General features: G+C 36.5%; 1 long non-coding RNA gene across 9 annotated transcripts in view; it reads left to right on the forward strand.

Moving 5' to 3' along the window:
• Positions 1-506: 506 nt before the first annotated feature.
• Positions 507-25945, forward strand: part of LOC147380572 (uncharacterized) — a 28156-nt gene continuing 2717 nt past the window's right edge. Inside the window, exons 1-13 of one of the 9 annotated variants that reach the window (XR_015175250.1) lie at positions 507-695; positions 6221-6326; positions 6728-6778; positions 7264-7375; positions 7571-7640; positions 9363-9413; positions 9899-10010; positions 10206-10275; positions 12012-12180; positions 13807-13949; positions 15031-15081; positions 15862-15931; positions 25567-25695. This is a non-coding gene — a long non-coding RNA (uncharacterized LOC147380572). Of the gene's footprint in view, positions 696-6220; positions 6327-6727; positions 6779-7263; positions 7376-7570; positions 7641-8876; positions 8962-9362; positions 9414-9898; positions 10011-10205; positions 10276-12011; positions 12181-13806; positions 13950-15030; positions 15082-15861; positions 15932-25566; positions 25696-25945 lie in introns of those variants that run through there. The other 8 variants (XR_015175247.1, XR_015175244.1, XR_015175246.1 and 5 more) reach the window with 8 other exon arrangements.

The raw sequence follows: 25945 nt of genomic DNA on the forward strand, positions 1-25945 counted from the left end.
GTACTCTTGAAAGACAAAAGGTCAAAGTTAATACCTTGATTAAGTTTGAGCCAAAGAGAATATGAGCAAAATCCATTGCAAAACACAAGTAAAGTAGAGCACCCGAATAGAATACAAAACTACAAGTAAAAATTAAGGTTAAACCTGAAAAGATTAGGTATTGGAGTCCAAGTAATAACTTAAAATAGAGGTTATAAAAAAATAAGAGGAATTTAAAGGTTGGTGTGCAACCAGCAATCAGTGGTGTGCAACTAGTTGGTCTCTTTTATTTTTTAAAATGCGATAGATAGATGTCGAGCGAGGGAAATATAAAAGAGGAACTTAAATTTCCTATCCGTCGCGCTCGAAAATTCATGTCTCGTCTCCTTCTCTTCTTCTCTCCATCTTTCTCTGTTTTGCACCATGTCTCATTATCTCTCTCTCATCTCCACTTGAGTTCATCCATCTCTCTCTCTCTCTCTCTCTCTATATATATATATATATATATATATATATATATATATATATATCTTTCCATCTCATGAACCAAATCTTTCTCACCTCAATCCCTTCTTCTCTCTCTCTCTCGATCCTTCGCGAAGGGATCGTGCAGTTTCTCTCTCTCCCTCTCGCCATGAATCTGGATCTGTGGATTTCAAAGGTTTAAGAAGGCCCAGTATTTGATGGAAGATGAGCTTCAACTTCTTTGCGAATAGGTAAGATTTCGAGCTCCGATAATTTTCATACATCCATTCTTCTGTGATTTAGGGTTTACCTACAACTGCGATGGTCACAGTTTCAATTATCTTGTTTAAGACAGTTTTAGTAAGTTTTTCTTCAGATTTTGATTTGTTTTCTTCAGGTGTCAAATATATGGGTTTTTTCGCAGTCCGATTTTAGCAATCATATAGGGATAGAGTTTGTGTTTGCAGCCTAGGATCAATGCCAGCAATGGAATTGGGCATGTTATTATACATTGGTTGGTTGACACATGGATATAATTTCACAATTTTGAGGGAAACTTACTTATTTCAATATGTTAAGGCACCATCAGCGTGGAAGATGACAAGCTAGGATTGGATGGGTTGCAGGGAACACAGATCTTTAATTAAGCACTTTATATCTCATTTATTAGTTTGAGATATGCTTAAGGTCCTTACTGTTCATTTGTAACATTGAAAGTAAAAAACATTTGATAACTTGTTCCCTTTCCACACCAACCGAGACTCACTTGACCTGTTTTGAGTCCCATATCATATTCCAATCCTAGATCGTAATCTCATGTTTTTAGAGTAAAATTTATGGCATAGATCACAATGAATGACAAACATTTAGCATATAATTTGTATTGTACTGTATCGAGTCTATTCTTTATTACAATGCAATGAGTATAGAAAGGGATTGAAAATGAGAGGGAGACAGCTTGATTACGAGAGCTGCTACTAGGAAACTAGCACTATCCAATCTTTTTATTGCTGGTGGTTTTGCAGACATGTTGATTCAGTTGTTTGACTTACGTGAAAGTAATTCAATATTATTATTTGACAAACCTGTTTTTTTTTTTTCCCTTTTTAAATTTGATTGATTTGTAAGCCCTATACACTTTGTTGATTAAACCAATTTCAGTGAGAAGATACACCCATTGGAAACAAGATTTTCTTTTCTTTATTTTTTTTGTTCATAAAGGCAAATTGGTAATAAATGCATTTAGATTTTCAAAAAAAAAAAGAAGAAGCATACGTACAAGTACATACACATATAAAATAGCTATAATTACTCTATTGCATCGGTACAACCTACAACCAGGTTAGTGGAATTTTTCTTACAACTCTTATTGGAGTTTTGACCCATTATGCCACTTTGAAGTTGTATGCATTATTATCTTATTTTATTAATTCTAGGATGAGTTCATTTGGGAAAATGCGAGCATAATAAATACTAGTGTTAAACATTTATTTCATTGAAACTAAGTGAAATTATTTTCATTGTCTCTGCTTCAATCTGATTTCAAATGGTGGATTGTTGGTTTTCTTTAGGTGCACATGATAAGGTGACTTAGTATTATAGCAACCCCTTAATTAGGTTTTCCTTTATCTTGGTCTACCACTCATTGAACCTAGTCTTAACTTTATTCCATTTTTAGTCTAGAATCAAAATCTCATTGATGAGATGCCCCTTTAGGGTTCTTCCTTCATTTTATGAGCTCTTCCTTTACATATCTAGTGGGGATGAAAGCTCTAGCTGGTTGTGTTCCTTTAACCAAACAAAGGACTATTTCTTCCTTTGTTTTTAAAATTTATTTGGGAAGAACAAAGTTAGGGAGAGAGTTACTGGGCTGATACCTTACTTCTATTAGAAAAGGGTTGATGTACTGTATTAGGAAGTCTGTCGGCATTTGACATTTGTTGTGGTTGATAAGACTTAAAGTGCATAATAATGCAAAAGCGCGCCTCCATTTTTGCCAACTAACACAAATTCTATGAGAATCAGCTTGCCAATTCGGTTGTAGTTGTGGATGAAACATTCCTTTGTTATTTAAGATGTGTGTTGGTCATTGCTAGTGTTGTTCCAATCTTTCAACCCATAGAGCCCATTTTGTGTGTGCATTTTTTTTTATGGGGAGGAGGTGGAGTTGGTTTTAGGTTGCCCTGTTATTCTCAACATGACTGTAATGATGTGTAAGGAGTCTGTGTTGAGGGGCAGTGGCAATTCACTTTTTTCGTTATTTACACCTTTCTTCCCTTCATAGAAAAAATGAAGGTGTTGGTCATCAGTCACATTGTCCCAGTCCTTAAACTTGAACTGCTTTGGTTATGTGCATGGGAGATGGAGATATAGGGTGTTGTCTATTGTTTTGATAGAGAAAAGGAGAATAGGGCATACATTTGTCTTATTTTGATATCGTATTTTTTTTTTTTTAAATGTACTTGTTATGTAGATGACCACTGCAATCTGTAGCGATAGTGCTATAACATTCGTACTTGTTACCATTCTTCGTTGGTCCTCATGTAGAACTTTACCTTTGGATGGAGATGTTAGATATATGTTCTTGTTTGTTTCTTCTCATCAAATTTCTTTGTTGTTTACTTCTCTTACCAATCGACCAACTTAAATGAACCATAACTATCCTAGTACCACACATGTTTCTTTTATTATTGGCATCCAATTTGGCTTAAACAAACTTTAGTTCAGTTACTTGTGCTGCTATTTTCAGTTATTGCTCTTAATTGTGTGTGCACAAATGCATTTATGTGAGCTTGTATGCTTGTAAATGTGTTTAAGACATGTCAACCATGCAACTATAAACAAGGCATTGATGGCTGAAGTCTAGCGATTAAAGCTAATTAGTGCAGAGATGGGAGGGGAAGTCTGATTTGCATAGAATAATGCCATTAATGTCTGGTTTGCATCTGTACTAAGTGTAGGGTTCAGTTTTTCAATGGCATTTGGGTAGTAATATACTAGTTGTTTCCATGTGAGCGCATTTTGTTGGAATTCTATTCGAATCTCATTGATGGTCGCTTCTTCAATCTATTAAGTAATCCATCCACAACATGCATACATAACAATTACACCAAATTGAATTAAGAACTTGAATTTTCGTTGGGACCCCTAAAAAGAAAAAAATAAATAGGTGATAAATTTGAGTACTATACCTTCTATGAAGTTGAAATTTTAGAAATTTCATGTTTTTGGCTCAAGATTTTCGTCTGAGATCTAAATCTGAAATTTTGAATTGGAGATCATCAATAGGTTCTTTTAACTTACAATGCATAAAGTAAGTGAGACAAAAATATTTATGGGTACTTAGTTTCAATGTTCGCTAAACTAGTAGGAAATAAGCTTGATATTGCTAGTGGAATTGACATCATCACCGCCTTTGTACCCTTTTGATTCATAGAGGAAAAGAAGTGCTTCAACTGCTGGCTCTGTTATAATGTTAACTATTAGGTGTGAGAGAGAAAATAAGATAGTCAGCTTTTTTTTTTGCTGGTGATTTTTAACGATAATTGTCCCCTTTGCCATTTTAATGCTATACAATCACTAGAGGAAATCACTCTCTGTAACTTCAAGTCCCTGTTGATAGTGTCATATCCTCAATATTTTCAGTTGGAAACATGAATCAGGATGGCAATCTAAGGCTATGTAGGTGTAGTTCTATTGCTAATGTCAACTCTTTCTAGGATCAAACTCTTATTTGAGTATGCTGGAAACAGAAAAAATAAATGAGTTTATGTTCTTGTTGGTAGTTAAAATATATTAGCACCCAATGCGGGAACAGGTTCATTTTTGAATTGGTAATCGATTTTATTCTTTCCTTAACGGTAATAGAATGCAATGTGTAATGGTGTTTGATCCATCTCTTAGTATGGTTGGATGCTGCACTGGTAGAATCTGGTGTTTACCTGTGTGAAAGGATTAAACGGCTCTGCACGGTGGCAAAACCTGATATGTGTATGTTCCCATGTGTTTGCAGTGCCCAGTGTGAGTATGATCGGGTGTGTTTATGTGTACCCTGATCAAACTCTTCCATTTAGTCAAAGCTCATTTGATATACAAAATTCACTTTTGTTATTTTCTATACTTTTTCGAGTCAAAAGTTGAATACAATGCCACTTTAATAGTGGAGGGTCGTAATGGTTTAATAATTAGTTGATGGTTTGATTTTAGCCAACCTACTCTTAGTTAATGGTTTAATAACTTACACCACACAAGTTGTACACCTTGTATTAGTGCCTGAATTAAGACATGACATCTCTTTGAGTAAGGGAAGTGTTTATACTTTTAGCTTGATATTCTAATAGTATGAAACAATAAAAATCACAGTTTGTGTAGACTTCTAGGTAGAATCTCACACTAAATAATAATTTGTACCTTTATAAGAATAAAATCACAAATAAATCATCATTCATATAAAATAATACACTCTCAAATTGAACTCAATATGCAAAAAACTTGAAAATTCTATAGGAAAATTCAATGGGCCAAGGCCCATGAATTTTAGAAATCAAAATTCAATGGCCTAGAGTCATCATGATTTGTGATGTTCCCTACATTCGACGGCCATCACATTTCTCCCATCCTCCATTAATTTGACGGTTTCAACCCGTCGGAAGAAAAAAAATTCAACAATGAAACTTTGACGTCATGGTCTGTCAAAATTTTCGAAATTTCACGGCCTTGAGCCATCGATATGAGCTTTTTTTTACGTTGTGACTCTCAAACTCTTGGGGAATTAATGATCAAAAATACATTGAGATTTATATCTTCATTGCAATAGAATTGAAAATCATTGTAATCAAGAAATTACAATTCAAAATTAGTTTGAAGGAATTTAGCATGCACAAAGTATCATGCAATGGCATTGTGGTTTTTTACTTATTTCTACTCAATTCTAGGAGAAAGTTATATAGTCACCATGAGGAGTTGTTACCATCTTAAATCCATTTGTGTTAATTATACGTTTTAGTGATGCATTGATGTTGGTAAATTTCATTTCCTTTGCAACAGGTTTTTTAACTTCTCCTTTAAATTATCCTTCATAAATTGATCGATGGTTTCGTATTTTTCATATCTTATATATATGTATATATGGGGTCGGATCATGGGACATATGTAAAAACAATGTTTTTTCAAAATATGGGTTAGAAGTTTCAGACTGAGCTGATTTTTTTGAGGATGGTCTTTATGATGAGAAGATCATCCTCACAAAAAATCAGTTCAATCTGAAACTTCAAAGTCCATCAAAAGTGGTTTACAAATTATTGGTAAAAAATCGACGGTCCACATTCTAAATCACTTTTGACAAGGTTAGAAGTTTCAAATTGGACTGTTTTTTTAGGATGATCTCACCATAGACCCTCACAAAAAATCAGCTCAATCCAAAACTACTAACCCATATTTTGAAAAATTATTATTATTACATTGTTTTTACATATGTCCCATGATCCATCCTCTATATATATAGGGCTTTGTTCACCTTTGGATTGGACAGGAACACTATTCCGTTCTCAGCTCCAACCCGCAAACTCTTTATATACTTATTGCCCATCGAACCCGTTTTGCCAGTTCCTCGAGTCGCGTTCGGTCACGGTTGTAAAACACACTCTGAATATATATATATACAATCCTTTCAATTTGTCTCCGCATTTAGTGCCTTGTCCACCACATCCTGAGCATGTGTGTATACTTGAAAGGATGGAAATTTGCTTGTTTGACAGTGTTACTCGATGATTCTCAGATTGTGCACTGGAGAAATCACTTAAAATTTTTAGAAGATTCAAGTTTGACACCTGAGGCGAACAATCTTACTTGTAGGTTGCTATGTGATGTCGACCACAAGCTAGGTACTGGATGCATGTTTTAATGGAGATTGAGAACATGTATTTTTGCCTAGAGCAGTTTTTTGTTTTCGTTTTTCCAGTGATTTCCTTGAATTTGTCCTTTATTTTTATTTTTTTATAAATTAAATATAATCATATAATTTTCCACAAATCCAAGAGTATGATCCCCTTTTGGAAAATTCTTCCTTCTTTTCTCTGACATCGGAGTACTGTTATTGAAAGCTCAAGCTTATCCTTGCTAGCTTGCCAATCATTGCAAGCATTGTCATAATTCTGTAAATGAAGGCCCTGGGATGACGATCTTTTCCCTTGTACTAATTTGTTGTTTATGTTCTCTAGATTTACATTAACTATGATTACATTATTAATTGCTTTACTAATGAATTCTTTTGATTGTTTTATAGTTGGATCCTCCAATTCTTAAAACAAGAACTGGCTCAGGACCATCTAGAAAGGTTTGCAACTAATTGATTTTGAAAATGATATATTTCTGATTTGCAATAATACTTTCAGAATTTACTGTTATTTTGGTCATACTTTCTCTAACTTTTTCCCATCCATACATTTTTTTATGGAAAAAGAATATTTACATCCATCCATGAAATAAGTTTTCGATGAATTTTAGTCATTATAGTGTATAAATTAAGAAAAATGCAACATCTCATTGTCATCACATGAATCTGTCAAATCAGACTTGTGCAAGCGAATATATTGTGCACCAAAGCTGTTGTTACTAGTGTGCAGCGTTGCTGCAATAGCAAGTGCTTTGGAGCCTTACATTTAAATAGGTAGAAATAGACTCCCAAATGAATCCATGGCCAATGAGATCACACTCGATTTTGAGTTGTGTGTGTAGAGTTATAAAGACCGGAAGCTACTGCTACCCTTATGCTTTGAGACCTAAAAAACTTGAAGATTAATGATGTTTATGTGTTTGTAGAGGAAACACATACATGGTCTGACTTGTAGGGGAATGCTTCCATTACAATGTCCATAGAGTTCAACTCTCAGAACCATCTCATAACGTCCATACAAGTGGCCCCTTCCTCATGGTGGGTGCTTACTTTATCCATGTTTTAGATATAGATTTACATCTATAGACTTATGATTGTATACGTAACCATTAAATAGACTTACATTACACTGCTTTGTGAAGCTTCAGTAAATATTTTTTTTGTTTGATTAATCAATTGTACGGTTTAGCACTGCATTGACATGGTTGTGTGTAATATGCTTTGTTTTTTCAGATTTGTTGAAGGTGGAACTTTGAAACATAATCAAGCTCACATCACTCAATTTCTTACGCAATTACAATAGGTGAGTGACTGACCTTGTATGACCTTAGCCATTTATACTTCTGGATTATGGTATCTTTTGAGATATTTTCCCTTTGTAAGTGATTTGTTGTCAAGCATTTCTCTTTCGGAAGCTAGAGATTCAACTATGACTTGATGATGGACTATTATAGAGTTGAGTTTCAATTGCGCAGTGGAAATTTAAGAAAATGTATATGGAAAACAGTAATGAGCAGTTGAACACTTACACAGAAAATAGGTTATCTTGTTATACATTTGGTGAATCTAGCACAACAATTTAAGTGAAGAACACAGAATAATCTCTCGTCATAAGTGAAGGACACAAAATAAACTCAGCATATTGAAGTACGCCAAATTCCTCCATGTAAGCTAGGCACCCTTAGGCTGCCAGTGTATAATGTCATCAGGCATCAATATCGATGGGACATATGTGAAAACAATGTTTTTTCAAACTATGGGTTAGAAGTTTCAGACTGAGCTGATTTTTTGTGAGGATGGTCTCTATGATGAGAAGATCATCCTCACAAATAATCAGTTCAATCTGAAACTTCCAAGTCCATCAAAAGTGGTTTACAAATTATTGGTAAAAAATCAACGGTCCACATTCTAAATCACTTTTGACGGGGTTAGAAGTTTCAAGTTGGACTGTATCTTTTAGGATCATCTTCACATCATAGATCCTCACAAAAAATCAGTTCAATCTGAAACTTCAAAGTCCATCAAAAGTGGTTTACAAATTATTGGTAAAAAATCGACGGTCCACATTCTAAATCACTTTTGACAAGGTTAGAAGTTTCAAATTGGACTGTTTTTTTAGGATGATCTCACCATAGACCCTCACAAAAAATCAGCTCAATCCAAAACTACTAACCCATATTTTGAAAAATTATTATTATTACATTGTTTTTACATATGTCCCATGATCCATCCTCTATATATATAGGGCTTTGTTCACCTTTGGATTGGACAGGAACACTATTCCGTTCTCAGCTCCAACCCGCAAACTCTTTATATACTTATTGCCCATCGAACCCGTTTTGCCAGTTCCTCGAGTCGCGTTCGGTCACGGTTGTAAAACACACTCTGAATATATATATATACAATCCTTTCAATTTGTCTCCGCATTTAGTGCCTTGTCCACCACATCCTGAGCATGTGTGTATACTTGAAAGGATGGAAATTTGCTTGTTTGATAGTGTTACTCGATGATTCTCAGATTGTGCATTGGAGAAATCACTTAAAAAATTTAGTAGATTCAAGTTTGACACCTGAGGCGAACAATCTTACTTGTAGGTTGCTATGTGATGTCGACCACAAGCTAGGTACTGGATGCATGTTTTAATGGAGATTGAGAACATGTATTTTTGCCTAGAGCAGTTTTTTGTTTTCGTTTTTCCAGTGATTTCCTTGAATTTGTCCTTTATTTTTATTTTTTTATAAATTAAATATAATCATATAATTTTCCACAAATCCAAGAGTATGATCCCCTTTTGGAAAATTCTTCCTTCTTTTCTCTGTCATCGGAGTACTGTTATTGAAAGCTCAAGCTTATCCTTGCTAGCTTGCCAATCATTGCAAGCATTGTCATAATTCTGTAAATGAAGGCCCTGGGATGACGATCTTTTCCCTTGTACTAATTTGTTGTTTATGTTCTCTAGATTTACATTAACTATGATTACATTATTAATTGCTTTACTAATGAATTCTTTTGATTGTTTTATAGTTGGATCCTCCAATTCTTAAAACAAGAACTGGCTCAGGACCATCTAGAAAGGTTTGCAACTAATTGATTTTGAAAATGATATATTTCTGATTTGCAATAATACTTTCAGAATTTACTGTTATTTTGGTCATACTTTCTCTAACTTTTTCCCATCCATACATTTTTTTATGGAAAAAGAATATTTACATCCATCCATGAAATAAGTTTTCGATGAATTTTAGTCATTATAGTGTATAAATTAAGAAAAATGCAACATCTCATTGTCATCACATGAATCTGTCAAATCAGACTTGTGCAAGCGAATATATTGTGCACCAAAGCTGTTGTTACTAGTGTGCAGCGTTGCTGCAATAGCAAGTGCTTTGGAGCCTTACATTTAAATAGGTAGAAATAGACTCCCAAATGAATCCATGGCCAATGAGATCACACTCGATTTTGAGTTGTGTGTGTAGAGTTATAAAGACCGGAAGCTACTGCTACCCTTATGCTTTGAGACCTAAAAAACTTGAAGATTAATGATGTTTATGTGTTTGTAGAGGAAACACATACATGGTCTGACTTGTAGGGGAATGCTTCCATTACAATGTCCATAGAGTTCAACTCTCAGAACCATCTCATAACGTCCATACAAGTGGCCCCTTCCTCATGGTGGGTGCTTACTTTATCCATGTTTTAGATATAGATTTACATTTATAGACTTATGATTGTATACGTAACCATTAAATAGACTTACATTACACTGCTTTGTGAAGCTTCAGTAAATATTTTTTTTGTTTGATTAATCAATTGTACGGTTTAGCACTGCATTGACATGGTTGTGTGTAATATGCTTTGTTTTTTCAGATTTGTTGAAGGTGGAACTTTGAAACATAATCAAGCTCACATCACTCAATTTCTTACGCAATTACAATAGGTGAGTGACTGACCTTGTATGACCTTAGCCATTTATACTTCTGGATTATGGTATCTTTTGAGATATTTTCCCTTTGTAAGTGATTTGTTGTCAAGCATTTCTCTTTCGGAAGCTAGAGATTCAACTATGACTTGATGATGGACTATTATAGAGTTGAGTTTCAATTGCGCAGTGGAAATTTAAGAAAATGTATATGGAAAACAGTAATGAGCAGTTGAACACTTACACAGAAAATAGGTTATCTTGTTATACATTTGGTGAATCTAGCACAACAATTTAAGTGAAGAACACAGAATAATCTCTCGTCATAAGTGAAGGACACAAAATAAACTCAGCATATTGAAGTACGCCAAATTCCTCCATGTAAGCTAGGCACCCTTAGGCTGCCAGTGTATAATGTCATCAGGCATCAATATCGATGGGACATATGTGAAAACAATGTTTTTTCAAACTATGGGTTAGAAGTTTCAGACTGAGCTGATTTTTTGTGAGGATGGTCTCTATGATGAGAAGATCATCCTCACAAATAATCAGTTCAATCTGAAACTTCCAAGTCCATCAAAAGTGGTTTACAAATTATTGGTAAAAAATCAACGGTCCACATTCTAAATCACTTTTGACGGGGTTAGAAGTTTCAAGTTGGACTGTATCTTTTAGGATCATCTTGACATCATAGATCCTCACAAAAAATCAGCTCAATCTGAACCTTCTAACCCATATTTTGAAAAATTATTATTATTACATATGTACCACGGTCTATCCCCTATATATATATATATATGGCTTTGTTCACCTTTGGATTGGAGACGAACACTATTCCGTTCTCAGCTCCAACCTGCCTTGGAGATTCGTCGACTTATCTTATTGCCGTTCAATCCATCTGCAAACTCTTTATATACTTAATTCCCATCAATCCCGTTTTGCTAGTTCCTCAAGTCGCGTTCGGTCACAGCCGTAAAACATACTCTGAATTTCTAGAGGATATATATCATTTACAATCCTTTCAATTTGTCTCCTCATTCAGTGCCTTGTCCACCACTTCCTGAGCATGTGTGTATACCAGAAAGGATGGAAATTTGCTTGTTTGATAGTGTTCCTAGGTGATTCTCAGATTGTGCACTGGAGAAATCACTTAAAAAATTTAGTAGATTCAAGTTTGACACCCGAGGTGAAAGATCTTATTTGTAAGTTGCTATGTGATGTTGACCACAGGCTTGGTACTGGAGGAGCATACCAAATAAAAGTATGGTGCTGAATCTATTGTATTGTAATGACTTCAAATCTTAAAATGTATCTCAAGGAAAGAATTTTATATCCGTGCATTGATTTAAAAGTATAGATTCTTAATTTTTAATATTTGAGGAAAATAAACTTCACCAATAGAATTAGAAGGATCGAGAAACATACTTTAGCCTGTAAGCACGCCGAAATCTGAAGTCGATTGAAAAAATTATCAAATCCTCGAGTTTCACGTTAGATATTTTACAATAGGTAAATGACACCTTAGAGACGTAATTTGAGAAAATCGATCATATCATTAGATTCGTGTCGAAAAATCACCCGAAATAGAGTATAAGTTTGTCCAATTCGGCATTTGGGAAAAACAATTCCCAAAATGACTAGTATGTCCCAACTTAAGTGATATAAATATCTAAATTCTATTAGAAAAATCAGATTTTTCTTATTCTCCTCTCTAAACAAATCTCAACCATTTTCCTTCAATATTTGAAACTCAGATCTACGCCAAACGAGAACGATCCGAGCTTAGGCGCAAGAAGGAAAGTTGTTCCTCTTGTCGAGGGTTACGCGTGGACGCAAAAAAAATCCGATTTTCGCCAGAAGAAAATTTTGGAGATTGGCCGGAGGCGATTTTAAAGTCCGTTCAACCGTTGAAAATAGCTTGATGTAGGTTGCCTTCCCTTCTACTCTTCTAGTTATGCGATAATTTCATAGAAAATCCATATGATTGTTGATAAATCGATTATTTCATTAAGTTTATACATATTTGAACGATTTGAATCATGTTTACATGCTTCTTTATGATTGGTTTTAGTTCATTTGATGTAATATAAGCATTTTATAGTTAATATGATATTTGGATCGAGTTTGGTCGGGTTTCGACGAAAAATCAGCAATTCGGAAAAGTATCCGAATGTTGAGTTTGGTTCAAATTTGTTTTGTGTTGCTTCTATATAGTATGTATACCCATTTCCTACATTTATTTCATTAAAAACAATTAAGTATTACTTTAAGTTCTTTAATAAATAAATAAATAGTTCGTTTTCAATTTCGACTTTGAAAAATTATTTTTCAACACTTAGTTAAATTTTTATAGATTTTCAGCTTTTATGTCTTATGGTTTTATCTTTGTTTTCGAGTCTCTCGACTCAACCAAAACCATCGAATGGAATTGGTTGATGCTTTATGGATTTCGAATTGCTTTAAAAGTAAAATTACTTTAATAGATATGTAGAAAATTAGATGATAGATTGATTGATTTAATCGATGGATGGATAAAGAGAACGTATGTTCTCGACTGATTGATGGGATAGTGCCTCCAGTTTTACGTAGTGGCTATGCCACGTAAAACGTGATAGATGGATAGAGGGATGAGATGGTTGATGGATGGATATGACAGATAACTGTCACTGGAGGGTACTACCAGATTTTGTTTGTATTTTCGATTAAAAGAAATGATATATTATATACAAAATAAATTATTTTGTTTACCAGTAAAGATTTGTAGAAAACTCATAAAGAGTGACGCGTTGCTGTGTATCCGGAAGCGGCGAGTCAATCTAGGATAACACTAGATGTCATATGCTCTTCGGTAGTATGTGATATCTTAGAGCATATTACAGCTTATGAAATCCGGGAATTTCTCCTACTTATTTCCTGGGGAACGTTGTGTGTAAAGACGGTCTCTGTATAGTGTAAAGCTAAGCGGGGTTCACATGCATTGCCTCTTGATAGGCTTCGACGCGAGGGGTCTCCTGGGCTAGTTAGTGATCACTATTAGTCTGTAGTCGTCAAACGGTCGACCTCACCGTTAGTTGAACCCAGTATTGGGTTCTTGGTCAACGGCCAGTCTGAGCCGGATAATTGGTCATCCAACCGTGGTATGCTAGACCGGCCACAAAATCAAATTATAACGATGGGATTCCACATCGGAGGTTAAGTTTGGAATATCGTATTGCCATAGCCGAGGCGGTTATATCGGCGTGTTCCTCTGCTCTCTTATCGATTACACCGCCGTGTTCTTATTATGTATCTTTTTCTTATTTTGTAATGATTGATAGATGTTTTCATTTAAAAGATGCATATGTTACTTTAAATGATAGAAATGATAGGTTGAAATTATTTAACTGTTTATTGAATATGCTTAGACATTTATCGTATGTTACATTATGAAAAACTTACATTATTTAACTGTTCAACTGATTACTCTTGCAAGTATGACTCGTTGTTAGAACGGCGTTCATCCTGCTGAGTAACATTCCCCTGTTACTCACCCTATCCTTCCCCTTTCAGATTATTCAACTTTTGAAGAACCGTTCTTTGAGGAGTCTTTTGAGGAGGTCTTCGAGGAGGATCAGATTGATGTCTTGCCGCCGCCATGTCTTTGAGGACTAGTAGAGGATCTTAGCGGTTTTTGGTTGTAGATAAGAAACATGGTAGTTTAGAAATTTTTGTAACCTGATGAATTATGAGATTAAAGATCTTGACTTATATCAGTGTTTGTCGATTTCTTCTGTTTACTCTAGACTCTCGTATAGATGTTAGTTAAATGTTTATTTCGCTGCGTATATTTTCTTTTCATAAGTATTATTATTTATGAATGTTCTGTCAGATTGTGTGATTGATTACCTCACACCTCGAGATTCTGACTGATGAATCATAGGGATTCGTGTTGGGATTTCGGGGCGTGACATGTATCATGTATCCCTTTGCTTGCAATTAACTTTTTTTGTCCTTGTATTTATTGCAATTGGATTGTGTAAGTCCCATCCTTGGTTCAAGGATGTTGTATGGGAGAAACTCTACAAAACGGAGGCAGGGTTCAAACTAGAGATCAATGGGGAGCTAGATACTCAGAACTTTTTGAAGTTTGATGAAGTATGAACCTATGAGAATTCATGCTTTCCCTTATTTTTTGCAACCTTGGAGCGGTTTGTTACTTTGCGATTGAATGTTATTAACCTGGACCATTGACAATTTAATTTTGTTTGAAATGAATGCCATATGACTTCCTTTTTATGATGTTGTCTGATTTTTAATTGCTTCATGGGCACTACATGACATTTTTTGATATCCAAGGATTTGAGTGTTTAGCAAAATCGAAGGCTTTTATGCATAAAGCATGCATGTTTTAATGGAGATTGAGAACATGTATTTTTGCCTAGAGTAGTTTTTTGTTTTTGTTTTTCCAGTGATTTCCTTGAATTGGTCCTTTATTTTTATTTTTTTTATAAATTAAATATAATCATATAATTTTCCACAAATCCAAGAGTATGATCGCCTTTTGGAAAAATCTTCCTTCTTTTCTCTGATATCTGAGTACTGTTGTTGAAAGCTCAAGCTTATCCTTGCTAGCTTGCTAATCACTGCAAGCATTGTCATAATTCTGTAAATGAAGGTCCTGGGATGACGATCTTTTCCCTTGTACTAATTTGTTGTTTATGTTCTCTAGATTTACATTAACTATGATTCCATTGTTAATTGCTTTACTAATGAATTCTTTTGATTGTTTTATAGTTGGATCCTCGAATTCCTACAACAAGAACTAGCTCAGGACCTTCTAGAAAGGTATGCAACTAATTGATTCTGAAAATAATATATTTCTGATTTGCAATAATACTTTCAGAATTTACTGTTATTTTGGTCGTATTTTTTCCCATCCATACATTTTTTTATGGAAAAAGAATATTTACATCCATCTATGAAATAAGTTTATGATGAATTTTAGTCATTATGGTGTATAAATTAAGAAAAATGCAACATCTCATCGTCATCACATGAATCTGTCAAATCAGACTTGTGCAAGCGAAGATATTGTGCACCAAAGCTGTTGTTAACAGTGTGCAGTGTTGCTGCAATAGCAAGTGCTTTGGAGCCTTACATTTAAATAGGTAGAAATAGATTCCCAGATGAATCCATGACCAATGAGATCACTCAATTTTGAGTTGTGTTTGTAAAGAATTAAGGACCGGAAGCTATTGCTACCCTTGTGCTTTGAGACCTAGAAATGTTGAAGATTAATGATGTTTATGTGTTTGTAGAGGAAACACATACATGGTCTGACTTGTAGAGGAATGCTTCCATTACAATGTCCATAGAGTTCAACTCTCAGAACCATCTCATAACGTCCATACAAGTGGCCCCTTCCTCATGGTGGGTGCTTACTTTATCCATGTTTTAGATATAGATTTACATCTATAGACTTATGATTGTATACGTAACCATTAAATAGACTTACATTACACTGCTTTGTGAAGCTTCAGTAAATATTTTTTTTGTTTGATTAATCAATTGTACGGTTTAGCACTGCATTGACATGGTTGTGTGTAATATGCTTTGTTTTTTCAGATTTGTTGAAGGTGGAACTTTGAAACATAATCAAGCTCACATCACTCAATTTCTTACGCAATTACGACAGGTGAGTGACTGACCTTGTATGACCTTAGCCATTTATACTTCTGGATTATGGTATCTTTTGAGATATTTTCCCTTTGTAAGTGATTTGTCGTCAGGCATTTCTTTTTCGGAAGCAAGAGATTCAACTATGACTTGATGATGGACTGATAGATTTGAGTTTCATTTGCGTAGGGGAAATTTAAGAAAATGTATATGGAAAACAGTTTTAAGTGAATAACACATAATAAACTCTCATAATTCACACTTTGCTCTATAACCATGTGGTTGCTACTTTGCTTCCAGATCACCTTGTCTGTCATACTTTGGAAATATTGTAACTAATTTCTGATTTAACACCAATCTCATGATTTTAGACAAATCTTGGTACCTTCTAGCAACTTCATGCAGCTCCTCATAGTGCGGCTGATAGTTTTTTGTTTTGCACATTTGAAATATTTCTGTTTGGCATTTTTAGTTTCTTTTTGAAAAAAGTATCAAAGTTGGTTTGGGTTCATCCTGATGGAACTCCATATTTTCACGTTTACGGAGCTTTGATGTTCTTTACTTGAACTCCATATTTTGATAAAAAAATTAAAATTGAATGTATTCCTTTGTGCACTGCATTGGATCAATTTCACTTGTTGGCCTTAACAGCATGATGCAAAGCGATCACTAATTTTAGTTTCCTTTGGTTGAGTCAATCCACCATCATCTTCCCTACTTTAACGCAGAACACATGGTTCTCTGAGTGCCCCTAAAAAAATGTTGAACAGGGCTGGTTCTTCCCCTAAAAGAATACCAAAACCAATGAGTCCAAGTCCTTCCTTCCCTTGTTGCTCTTATTCTTTTGTGCTCATTTTTTCTTTAAATTTTGAAGAATCAAAAAAAGAGGGGAGTGATGTTTGGCTCAGATTTGCACATACACACTGTGAGTCTGGGCAATATGAAGGGAATGGATGAGAAGTTGCTAGGGAGAGAGATTCCTATAGAGAAAAATGTTCTTACTCTATTTTTCAAATCTTTTTTCTTTCCTTAGTTCTTTAAGCTCCAGCTCAAAAGTTCTAGCCCCACTTTCATCATTGATGGTAGGTTTGATGGAAGAGGGGGGTAAGGGGAAGGGGTGCTTGATTGTGCAAGGTGGTACGAGAGATGGTTGTAAGAATGGTGAGAGATGGTAGAAAGAAGTATGGGAGATAAGGGGCGTTGAGTGTTGTAGGAGGGCTGTTAATCTATCTTGTGTATTTCTCTGCCCTTTTCACATAATTTATAGCTAGATGTCTTTGTCATGTGGTTCTACATAATTTATAACTGGGCAGAGCAATGATTCATCTCATCCCTTGGGTTGATTCTACATTCCTTGAAGGTAGACATGGACACAATGATATGGAAATAGCTTCATAAGCAACTTTATAACAAGTCTTGATGTGTTTTTGTGAAAGGCACTGATCATAACAAGTCTTGATGTGTCACATGCAAAGCTCACAGGTGAGAGTTCTGTATTTTGTCTTCATAAGCAGCAACATCTCATCCCTTAGGTTGATTCTACATGCCTTGAAAGTAGACATAGATATAATGATATGGAAGTAGTTTCATAAGCAACTTTATAACAAGTCTTGACGTGTCTTTGTGAAAGGCACTGATTATAACAAATCTTGATGTGTCTAGTTCGAATTAGAGAGAAGAAGATTAGTTTTATTGATTAACCTTAAATTAGGCTATATAAGTATTACACATTATGAAAAAAGGAAAAGACCAAAAAGGACACAGACTTATTTAACACTCCCCCTCAAGTTGGTGCGTGGATATCAACAACGCTCAACTTGGATAAGACATCTTCCAAGGAGGCTTTACTAACTCCTTTAATAAGAACATCAGCTAGTTGTTGAGATGTAGAAACAAGAGAGTATAAATCTGTCCAGAAACAATCTTTTCTCTAATGAAATGACGATCAACTTCGATATGTTTCGTTCTGTCATGCTGAACCGGATTTGCAGCTATGTTAATAGCTGACTTATTATCGCAATATAATAAGAAAGGAACTGGCACAGAAAGACATAAATCAGCTAGTAAGATCCTGAGCCACAACAACTCACATATGCCAAGTGCCATAGCTCTGTAATCTGACTCAACATTAGATCGAGAAACCACATCCTGCTTCTTACTGCGCCAGGTTACCAAGTTACCACCAACTTTAGTACAATACCCAGAAGTAGACTTTCTATCAGTTACTGAACCAGCATAATCTGCATCTGTACATGCCTCAACGCGAATATGACCATGATTTTTGAATAAAATACCTCGACCAGGATATCCCTTGAGGTATCTAAGAAAGCAATAAACAGCAGTAAGATGAGATGTTCGAGGCGAGTGCATAAACTGACTTACAACACTAACATCATAGGCAATGTCAGGGCCAGTCATAGACAGGTAGATCAATTTTCCCACAAAACGCTAATATTGACCAATATCTGACAAACACTCCCCCTTAGAATCAGCCAACCTATGATTCTACTCAATAGGCGTATCAGCGGGACGAGATCCAAGCTGACCAGAGTCTCTGAGTAGATTAAGGACAAACTTATGCTGAGAAAGAAATATATCGGACTGGGACCGCGCAACCTCAATACTCAGAAAATATCGAAGATGTCCAAGGTCCTTAATCTCAAATTGACGTCCTAAGTAAATTTTGACCTCGATAAGGCCATCGTCATCATCTCCAGTAATGACAATATCATCCACATACACAATCAGAGCAATAGTTTTACCGTGAGAGTGTCGCAAGAACAAGGTGTGATCAGCAGAACTATGATGAAATCCAAATTGATGCATGGCCTTGTGAAGCGCTCAGACCAGGCACGAGGAGACTGCTTCAGACCATAAGGAGACCGGCGAAGACGACAGACATAGGTAGGAGAAGTAGACGTAAGAAAATCAGGAGGTTGAACCATATAGACTTCTTCCTGAAGATCACCATTGAGAAAAACATTCTTGACATCTAACTGAAAAAGAGGCCATCCTCTGATAGCGGCAACAAAAAGGAGAATGCGAATGGTGGTCATCTTGGCAACCGGAGCAAAAGTTTCCTGATAATCAATCCTATAAGTCTTAGCATAACCCTTGGCTACTAAACGGGCCTTATAACGAGCAATGGAACCATCCGGATTATGCTTAAGAGTGAATACCCAGCGACATCCCACAACTTTCCTTCTAGGCGGAAGAGGAACAAGTTCTCAAGTTTTAGTCTTTTCAAGAGCAGTCAACTCATCAATCATAGTTGCTTGCCACTCAGGATGGGCAATAGCATTTGCAATAGTAGTAGGAAGAGAAATAGCGGAAACAGAAGTAAGAAAACTCCGATAGGAGGGTGAGAGTGCATAATCAAATATATAATTAGAAATGGGGTAAGTACAAGTGCGCTTACCCTTACGAGTGGCAATAGGACGATCATCACAGGGAACAGACGGAGGCGGAGCTGGAGGCGAGGAGGCGAGCGGGTTGGACATAGGAGCGATGGTAGTATCACATGGACGTCGAAAGTAAACTTGCAAGGGAGGAGAGGACGAACTGACAGGGGGTGAAGAAGGATAAACAAGCATGGGAAGGGGCAATAAAGAAGGAAAGGGATCATCAGGTGAATCTAAAGGAAACCTCTCAGATTGAATGCCAACAGACCCACTATAATAAGGAGTATGCTAAAAAAAGGAAACATCTCGAGAAATGAAACGTCGTCGAGAAGGAGGATGGTAACAACGGTATCCTTTCTGGGTAGAGGAATAACCTAGAAAGATACATTTTACGGTCTTAGGGTCAAGTTTAATACGATTTCGATCAAGAATTTGAACAAAATAGACACACCCAAAAACACGCAGAGGAAGTGGAAACACAGGACGATCTGGAGAAAGCTTAGAGAGGGGTGCGACAAACTGAAGAACACTGGAGGGGGTCCGATTAATAAGGTAAACAGCAGTAAGAATTGCATCGGCCCAATAGGATTGCGGCATATTCATGCCAATAGAAATGGCACGGGATAACTCTAAAAAATGACGATTTTTTCTTTCTAATCGACCATTCTGCTGAGGGGTCTTAACATTAGACATTTGATGCTCAATGCCAGACTCTAAACAAAGTTTCAAGACCTCACTATAGGTGTACTCAGTACCATGATCAGAACGGAAGGTCTTGATGGTACGATCAAATTGGGTATGAACCATAGCAAGAAATTGCTTGAAGATCCCATAAACCTCGCTCTTGTGTTTCATAAGATAAACCCAAGTTGGACGACTGTGGTCATCGATGAACAAGACAAAATAACGAAAACCAAGAGTGGATGTGACGGGGGAAGGTCCCCACACATCAAAATGAATTAAGTCAAACATAGCAGGTGTAGTAGTATGCATACTAATAGGATAAGAAGAACGCACTTGTTTAGCTAATTGACAAGTTTCACAAGAAAAATCAAGCAAAATGTTATTATTAAATAAATTAGGGAACATATGTTTCAAATATCCAAAGGAAATATGGCTTAAACGTAAATGCCAACGCATTAGAAGAGTCTTATTAGACTGACTACTACTACTACTAAGCTGAAGAGCAGAATGGGTGCTAGGTGAATCGGGAACGTCCAAGAAATACAATCCATTCACTTCATGTCCAGTGCCAATCGTCTTCTTCGACTCCAGATCCTGAAAGAAATAATGAGAGGAATAAAAGGTTATACTGCAGTTCAAAGTTTTTGTAAGACTACTAACAGAGACAAGGTTAGTAGTAAGTTGAGGAACATGTAGTGTGTTAGTTAAGGATAAAGATGATGTAACGAGTACAAGACCTTTACCAGCTATGGAGGACAAAGAACCATCAGCAAGGCGAACCTTGCAATGACCAGAGCAAACACTATAGGTGTTAAATAAAGAGGGCGTACCGGTCATGTTATCGGAGGCACCAGAATCAATAATCCATGGTGAGGAAGTGGTGGAAACACTGTGTGCAGATGCAAAGGTACCTGAGTGAGTGAAGGTAGAAATCGGCTGAGATGAAGTTTCTATCTGATTGAAGAATTTCCTGAACTTGTCAAGTTCGGCTTGGGATAGAGATACCGAATCCGAGGAGGAGGTAGGAGTTAAAGGAAGTGCTAAGTCAGGCGTCTGCTGAGAAACTACATGAGCTGAAGAGCGTTGAGACTGTTGACGATTCTGATTAGGATGACCATGAAGTGCATAGCAACAAGCCTTCACATGACCAAATTTCCCACAATGATCACACTTACGTCGCTGACGGGTAGGCAGAGACCCGCTGGGGGGTATAGTAGAGAAGGTAGGCGAGCAAGCGTAGCGGAGTGATCTCCTGAAGAAAGAGGTAGGACAGCTGCGCGACGGCTCTCATCAGCCAAGACATAGGAATATGCAGTTTGTAGGGACAGAAAATGATCCATTTCCAATAAATGAACTCTCGCATACTCAAACTCATCCCGGAGACCAGCTAGAAATTGAAAAATCCGATTCTTATCTAGAATTGACGCATACAATGTCTCATCAAGAGGGTCTTTCCAGGCATAGGACGAGGAATAGAAGGTCAACTCCTCCCACCAAGCACGTAGCTGTGATATATAGGTGGTAACGGAAGAATCACCTTGTGAAAGACGAGAAATCTCACGCTCTAAGTTAAAGATCCGAACGTTATTTTGACGTTGCGAGTAAATGCTCTTAGCAGAATCTTATATCTATTTTGCTGTAGAGGAGAACATAAAACTAGCTACAATGTGTGGTTGCATAGATGTAACCAACCACGATCGGACCATTGAATCATTAGCAAACCAATGGGAGTAGGACGTATCCGTCGGTGCAAGTTGTTTGTCAGCTCCCGTGAAGTAGCCGATCTTTCCTTTGCCACCAATAAACATTTCAACTGATCGTGCCCAAAGAAGATAATTAGGGCCATTTAATTTCACGGTGGTAATCTAAATTCCTGGAAAGTCGGTTGAGTGAGGAGGAAGACCACTTGAGTCATTACTATTACTAGTGACCGAGGAAGATGACATCTTAGAGGCCATTTATATATATATATATAAATTTACGTATTTTTGGTTCGAAGGGAGTTCAAAGATGACAAGGAAAAGCTCTTAACAGCACTCTTGCTATAAGTACAGGCACCAAACAGCCTTGATGCTGATTGTGGCCCTCGAACCAGGTCCAAATAACAACCTGTGTTGATCGTAGGTTTCAGACAAGGCTCCAAAACGAAGAACGAGCCCTCTAGTAGTCGAATTACTCTCTGCAGTGACTGAAGACCTCTACCTGCACCTCTGCAGTGATCGTATGTCTCAACTCAGCCTTCTGTTATGGTCGCAAGGCGTCAAACTGCTCTCTGCAGTGATCGCAAGTCCGAAACAGAGATCGTAGGTCTAAAAAACAGAGTGTTACTATGGTCGCTGGATGTCAAACTGCCCTCTGCAGTGATCGCAAGTCCAAAGCGTGAATAAACTATGGTCGCAGGCAGCAGAACAGCAACCTGCTGTGTCGCAGAAGCCAAAACAGCCTCTTACGATGTTCAAAAAACAAAAAACAGATCACCTGCTGTGATCGCACTCCTCATACAGCACCTACGATGCCAAAACAGCCTCTTACGATGTTCAAAAAACCAAAAACAGATCACCTGCTGTGATCGCACTCCTCATACAGCACCTATGATGATCGCAGACAACCAAAAACACTACTTTGAGTGTCGCAGATAGTCACCTTGGGTGTCGTAGGGCTTAGATACAACCATTGCTGTGACAACAACCTGATTGCAGGCTTCGATTAGTTTTTTTTTTTTAGAAAGAATTTCAATGACGTAGAGAGCTTGGCTCTAATACCAAGTTCGAATTAGAGAGAAGAAGATTAGTTTTATTGATTAACCCTAATTAGGCTATATAAGTATCACACATTATGAAAAAGGGAAAAGACCAAAAAGGACACAGACTTATTTAACAGTCTCATGCAAAGCTCACAGGTGAGAGTTCTGTACTTTGTCTTCATAAGTAGGAACATCTAATCCCTTAGATTCTACATGCCTTGAAAGTAGACATAGATACAATGATATGGATAGCTTCATATGCAACTTTATAAGGAGTCTTGACGTGTCTTTGTGAAAGGCACTGATTATAACAAGTCTTGACGTGTCGCATGCAAAGCTCACGGGTGAGAGTTAGCAACAAATACCAGATACCATAGGTCAGATAGGCAGTTAGAAACTCTCTTTTTTTACATCTTTATTTTACCAACAAACCACTATGGCATCTCAATGCTACAAATGAACCACCAACGGGACAAAATGTCCTCGAGAAAGACCCCTCTAAACTCTTTAAAGATTTTGCACCAAAAGAATAAGAGCTCTCATGCCGATTTCCCCTTTTCTTGAAAAGTTTTAGCATTTCTTTCTAACCAAATGCCCCATGTGATCACGCACGGCGTTAAGCTCCAAATAAACTTTTCTTTCTAACGAAATGCCCCATATGGTCGCATACGGGGGTTAATGTATGTAGTTAAGAATCCAACATTTATATTATTATATTAGAACATGGAATCCACCCTAAATGACAAAATGGATACATTTCGTTCAAATTTTAGAATCTGATTCTCATCCACGACGTTACAATTGATAGAGATAATAGAAGTATTCTCACATACGCAAAACAATAATAATAATAATAATAATGGATTTTTGAATCTGTTCTTTCTTTTTTCTGCAACTAGGTATATAATATTCCATATCGGAATTGGTAAAAAGGGATAGTGAAAGGTGATCGTGATTCAATATTCCAAATCATTTCCCCTAAGCAATTTTTAGCCAAAGATTCTAGATTCAAGCAATCAGTTTCCATAATCAGAATCTAACATTCCAAACCAATGTCCCAAGAAATACTCACAGGGCACGCACTCCGACCTTATTTTTGTAGAATTTCCTCCAAAAAGTATTGACTTGGAGGGCTGCTCACAAGTTTATTTGCTCCAATTGGGCAATAATCCAATCATCGGTGGCTTAGACTGTTAGCTAGCAAAACCCAACCACCATTTAGTATACGAGTCCATACACAAATATTTGAAACAAAAACAAAATTCATACCGGGCCAAATGTTGGGTGATTGATCCAAACCTTTGGGTAGGGCTCCAAGCTTGCTGAACATGGAAGAACCAAGGTCCCTATCTGCCTTACTACACTTCATACTCACAACAATCCCTTAGATATCAAGTTCTTGTAGTGTTTGATGGTAAAAATGTCTTCTCCATCAAGCAAATGGTTGAGATGGTAAAAATTACAACAGAAAACAAATAGTTTAGGATTGATCCAACTAATTAAGTGGAGCAATTCTTTAGTTGTCTCTAGTCATTTGCTTTAATCATTTTTCATTATGGGCCTATAATCAGACTATTTGATTGATTTTTCATTTGTCTAGGTAGTCAAACCAATAAATCTTTTTGCCAGGCTAATGAGAAGGTTGTAAACCGATTCGTCGTTAAATTTACGGAGAACACAACGTATGTGAAAATTAATTGATTTATGGCCCTAACTTGGGTTTTTGGGTGTATTCTTGATATTTTGGGCGTCCCTACAACTTTGGGGGAATTTTTGTCGTTATAAAATGCAAGTTTCGCCCTAAGACTTCATATATATTCCAAGTTTATAAACCTTAAAAAAATTATATATTTTGTAGTTTTTCATCAACAAAGAATTATCATCGCCGCCCGTAGACGTGGGTAATCTTGTCGAATCACGTAAATCTTGTGTTTTTTTTTTTTTTTTTTTTGCCTTGACGGGCCTCATGTACCACCACCCTCTATTGTGCAGGCGTTTAAATATAGCTTTGTGGAAGAGCATATCGAGATTCGAAGTCAGGACCTGGGGAGCACACCCAGTCCGTCCTTACCATCTCAGCTAGATGCCGATGGGTTGTTTGATCTCTGTTTTGAATCTTCGTAGTTTATCATTCTTGATCAATCTAGGGGCATCTTTCTGCAACAAAAATGACTCGTTCAATTGGATTTTAAGTCACAACAATATTATCTCTTGCCCATTAATACCCATTATGTGACCGATATATCATTGGAGAGCTTTAATTGTGAAGTCCCTTCATTCATTCTTTGTCCTAACTAAGTTGAGTATAGGGATGGACTTCTATTAAAACCTCAAAGGCTAAAACCATTCATGATCACAAAATCCGTGGGCAAATGAATTATCATTAGTACTATATTATCTTTTTTGTTAATTTGATCAAAATTGCTTCTTTAGCACTGAAAGGAAACTGAAGATGTGGGTTTTACGTGAACATCGTGTAAAGCATAAAAATCTTTTATTTGTGAACTAATGTGCTTTGCGTTTTTGTATATCTTTAATTCTTGTTACTATTGCTTCGCATTCCTATTGTTTGTCTACATAAAATCATTATGAGCAACGAATATGTTGATAAACAACTCCTATTCACAGCTTATATATTTAACTCTTATTTTTCTTTTTAGGGGTGCAAGTGTAATTTGCGGGAGGGATTCCTTTGATATGCTAAGTTTGTTTAACACTTGGGCAGGATTCCTTTCAGTTCTTTAAATTTTTAGTGACTTTGTGCATCTTATAGTTTTGTATCTTGTGGTTTTGGTTTTCTAAACTTTTACTTTGTTACTTCTATAGGTTAGCTTATGCAGCCAAGATATCTATTGAGAACAAGTATCTTGGAGGTTCGTCTACTAGATAATGGTAAATTTTGGAGGGAATTTCGATGATTTGCTCTCTTGAATTGAGATTCCATGCTCTTCACTTGTAAGTATTTTTTTTTAACTCTCCATAGTAGTGTCGTCATAGACATTGGTTTATGTTAGAATAGTCCCACATCGCCTAGGTACCATTGGGAGGTGCAATGTATACAGTGGGGGCAACCCTCTTCTTGTAAGCCGGTTTTGTGATGATAAGTTAAGCCCATGGGCTTTAACATGGTATCAGAGCGGGTGACCTCAGGGATGGGTAGGGTTAGTATCTCCAACCCTATGTGGAGGGGGAGAGCCGAGTGTCT

Source organism: Akebia trifoliata, unplaced genomic scaffold, assembly GCF_017979445.1.
Source record: "Akebia trifoliata isolate Shusen 1 unplaced genomic scaffold, ASM1797944v1 Contig01297, whole genome shotgun sequence".
Classification (NCBI taxonomy): Eukaryota; Viridiplantae; Streptophyta; class Magnoliopsida; order Ranunculales; family Lardizabalaceae; genus Akebia; species Akebia trifoliata.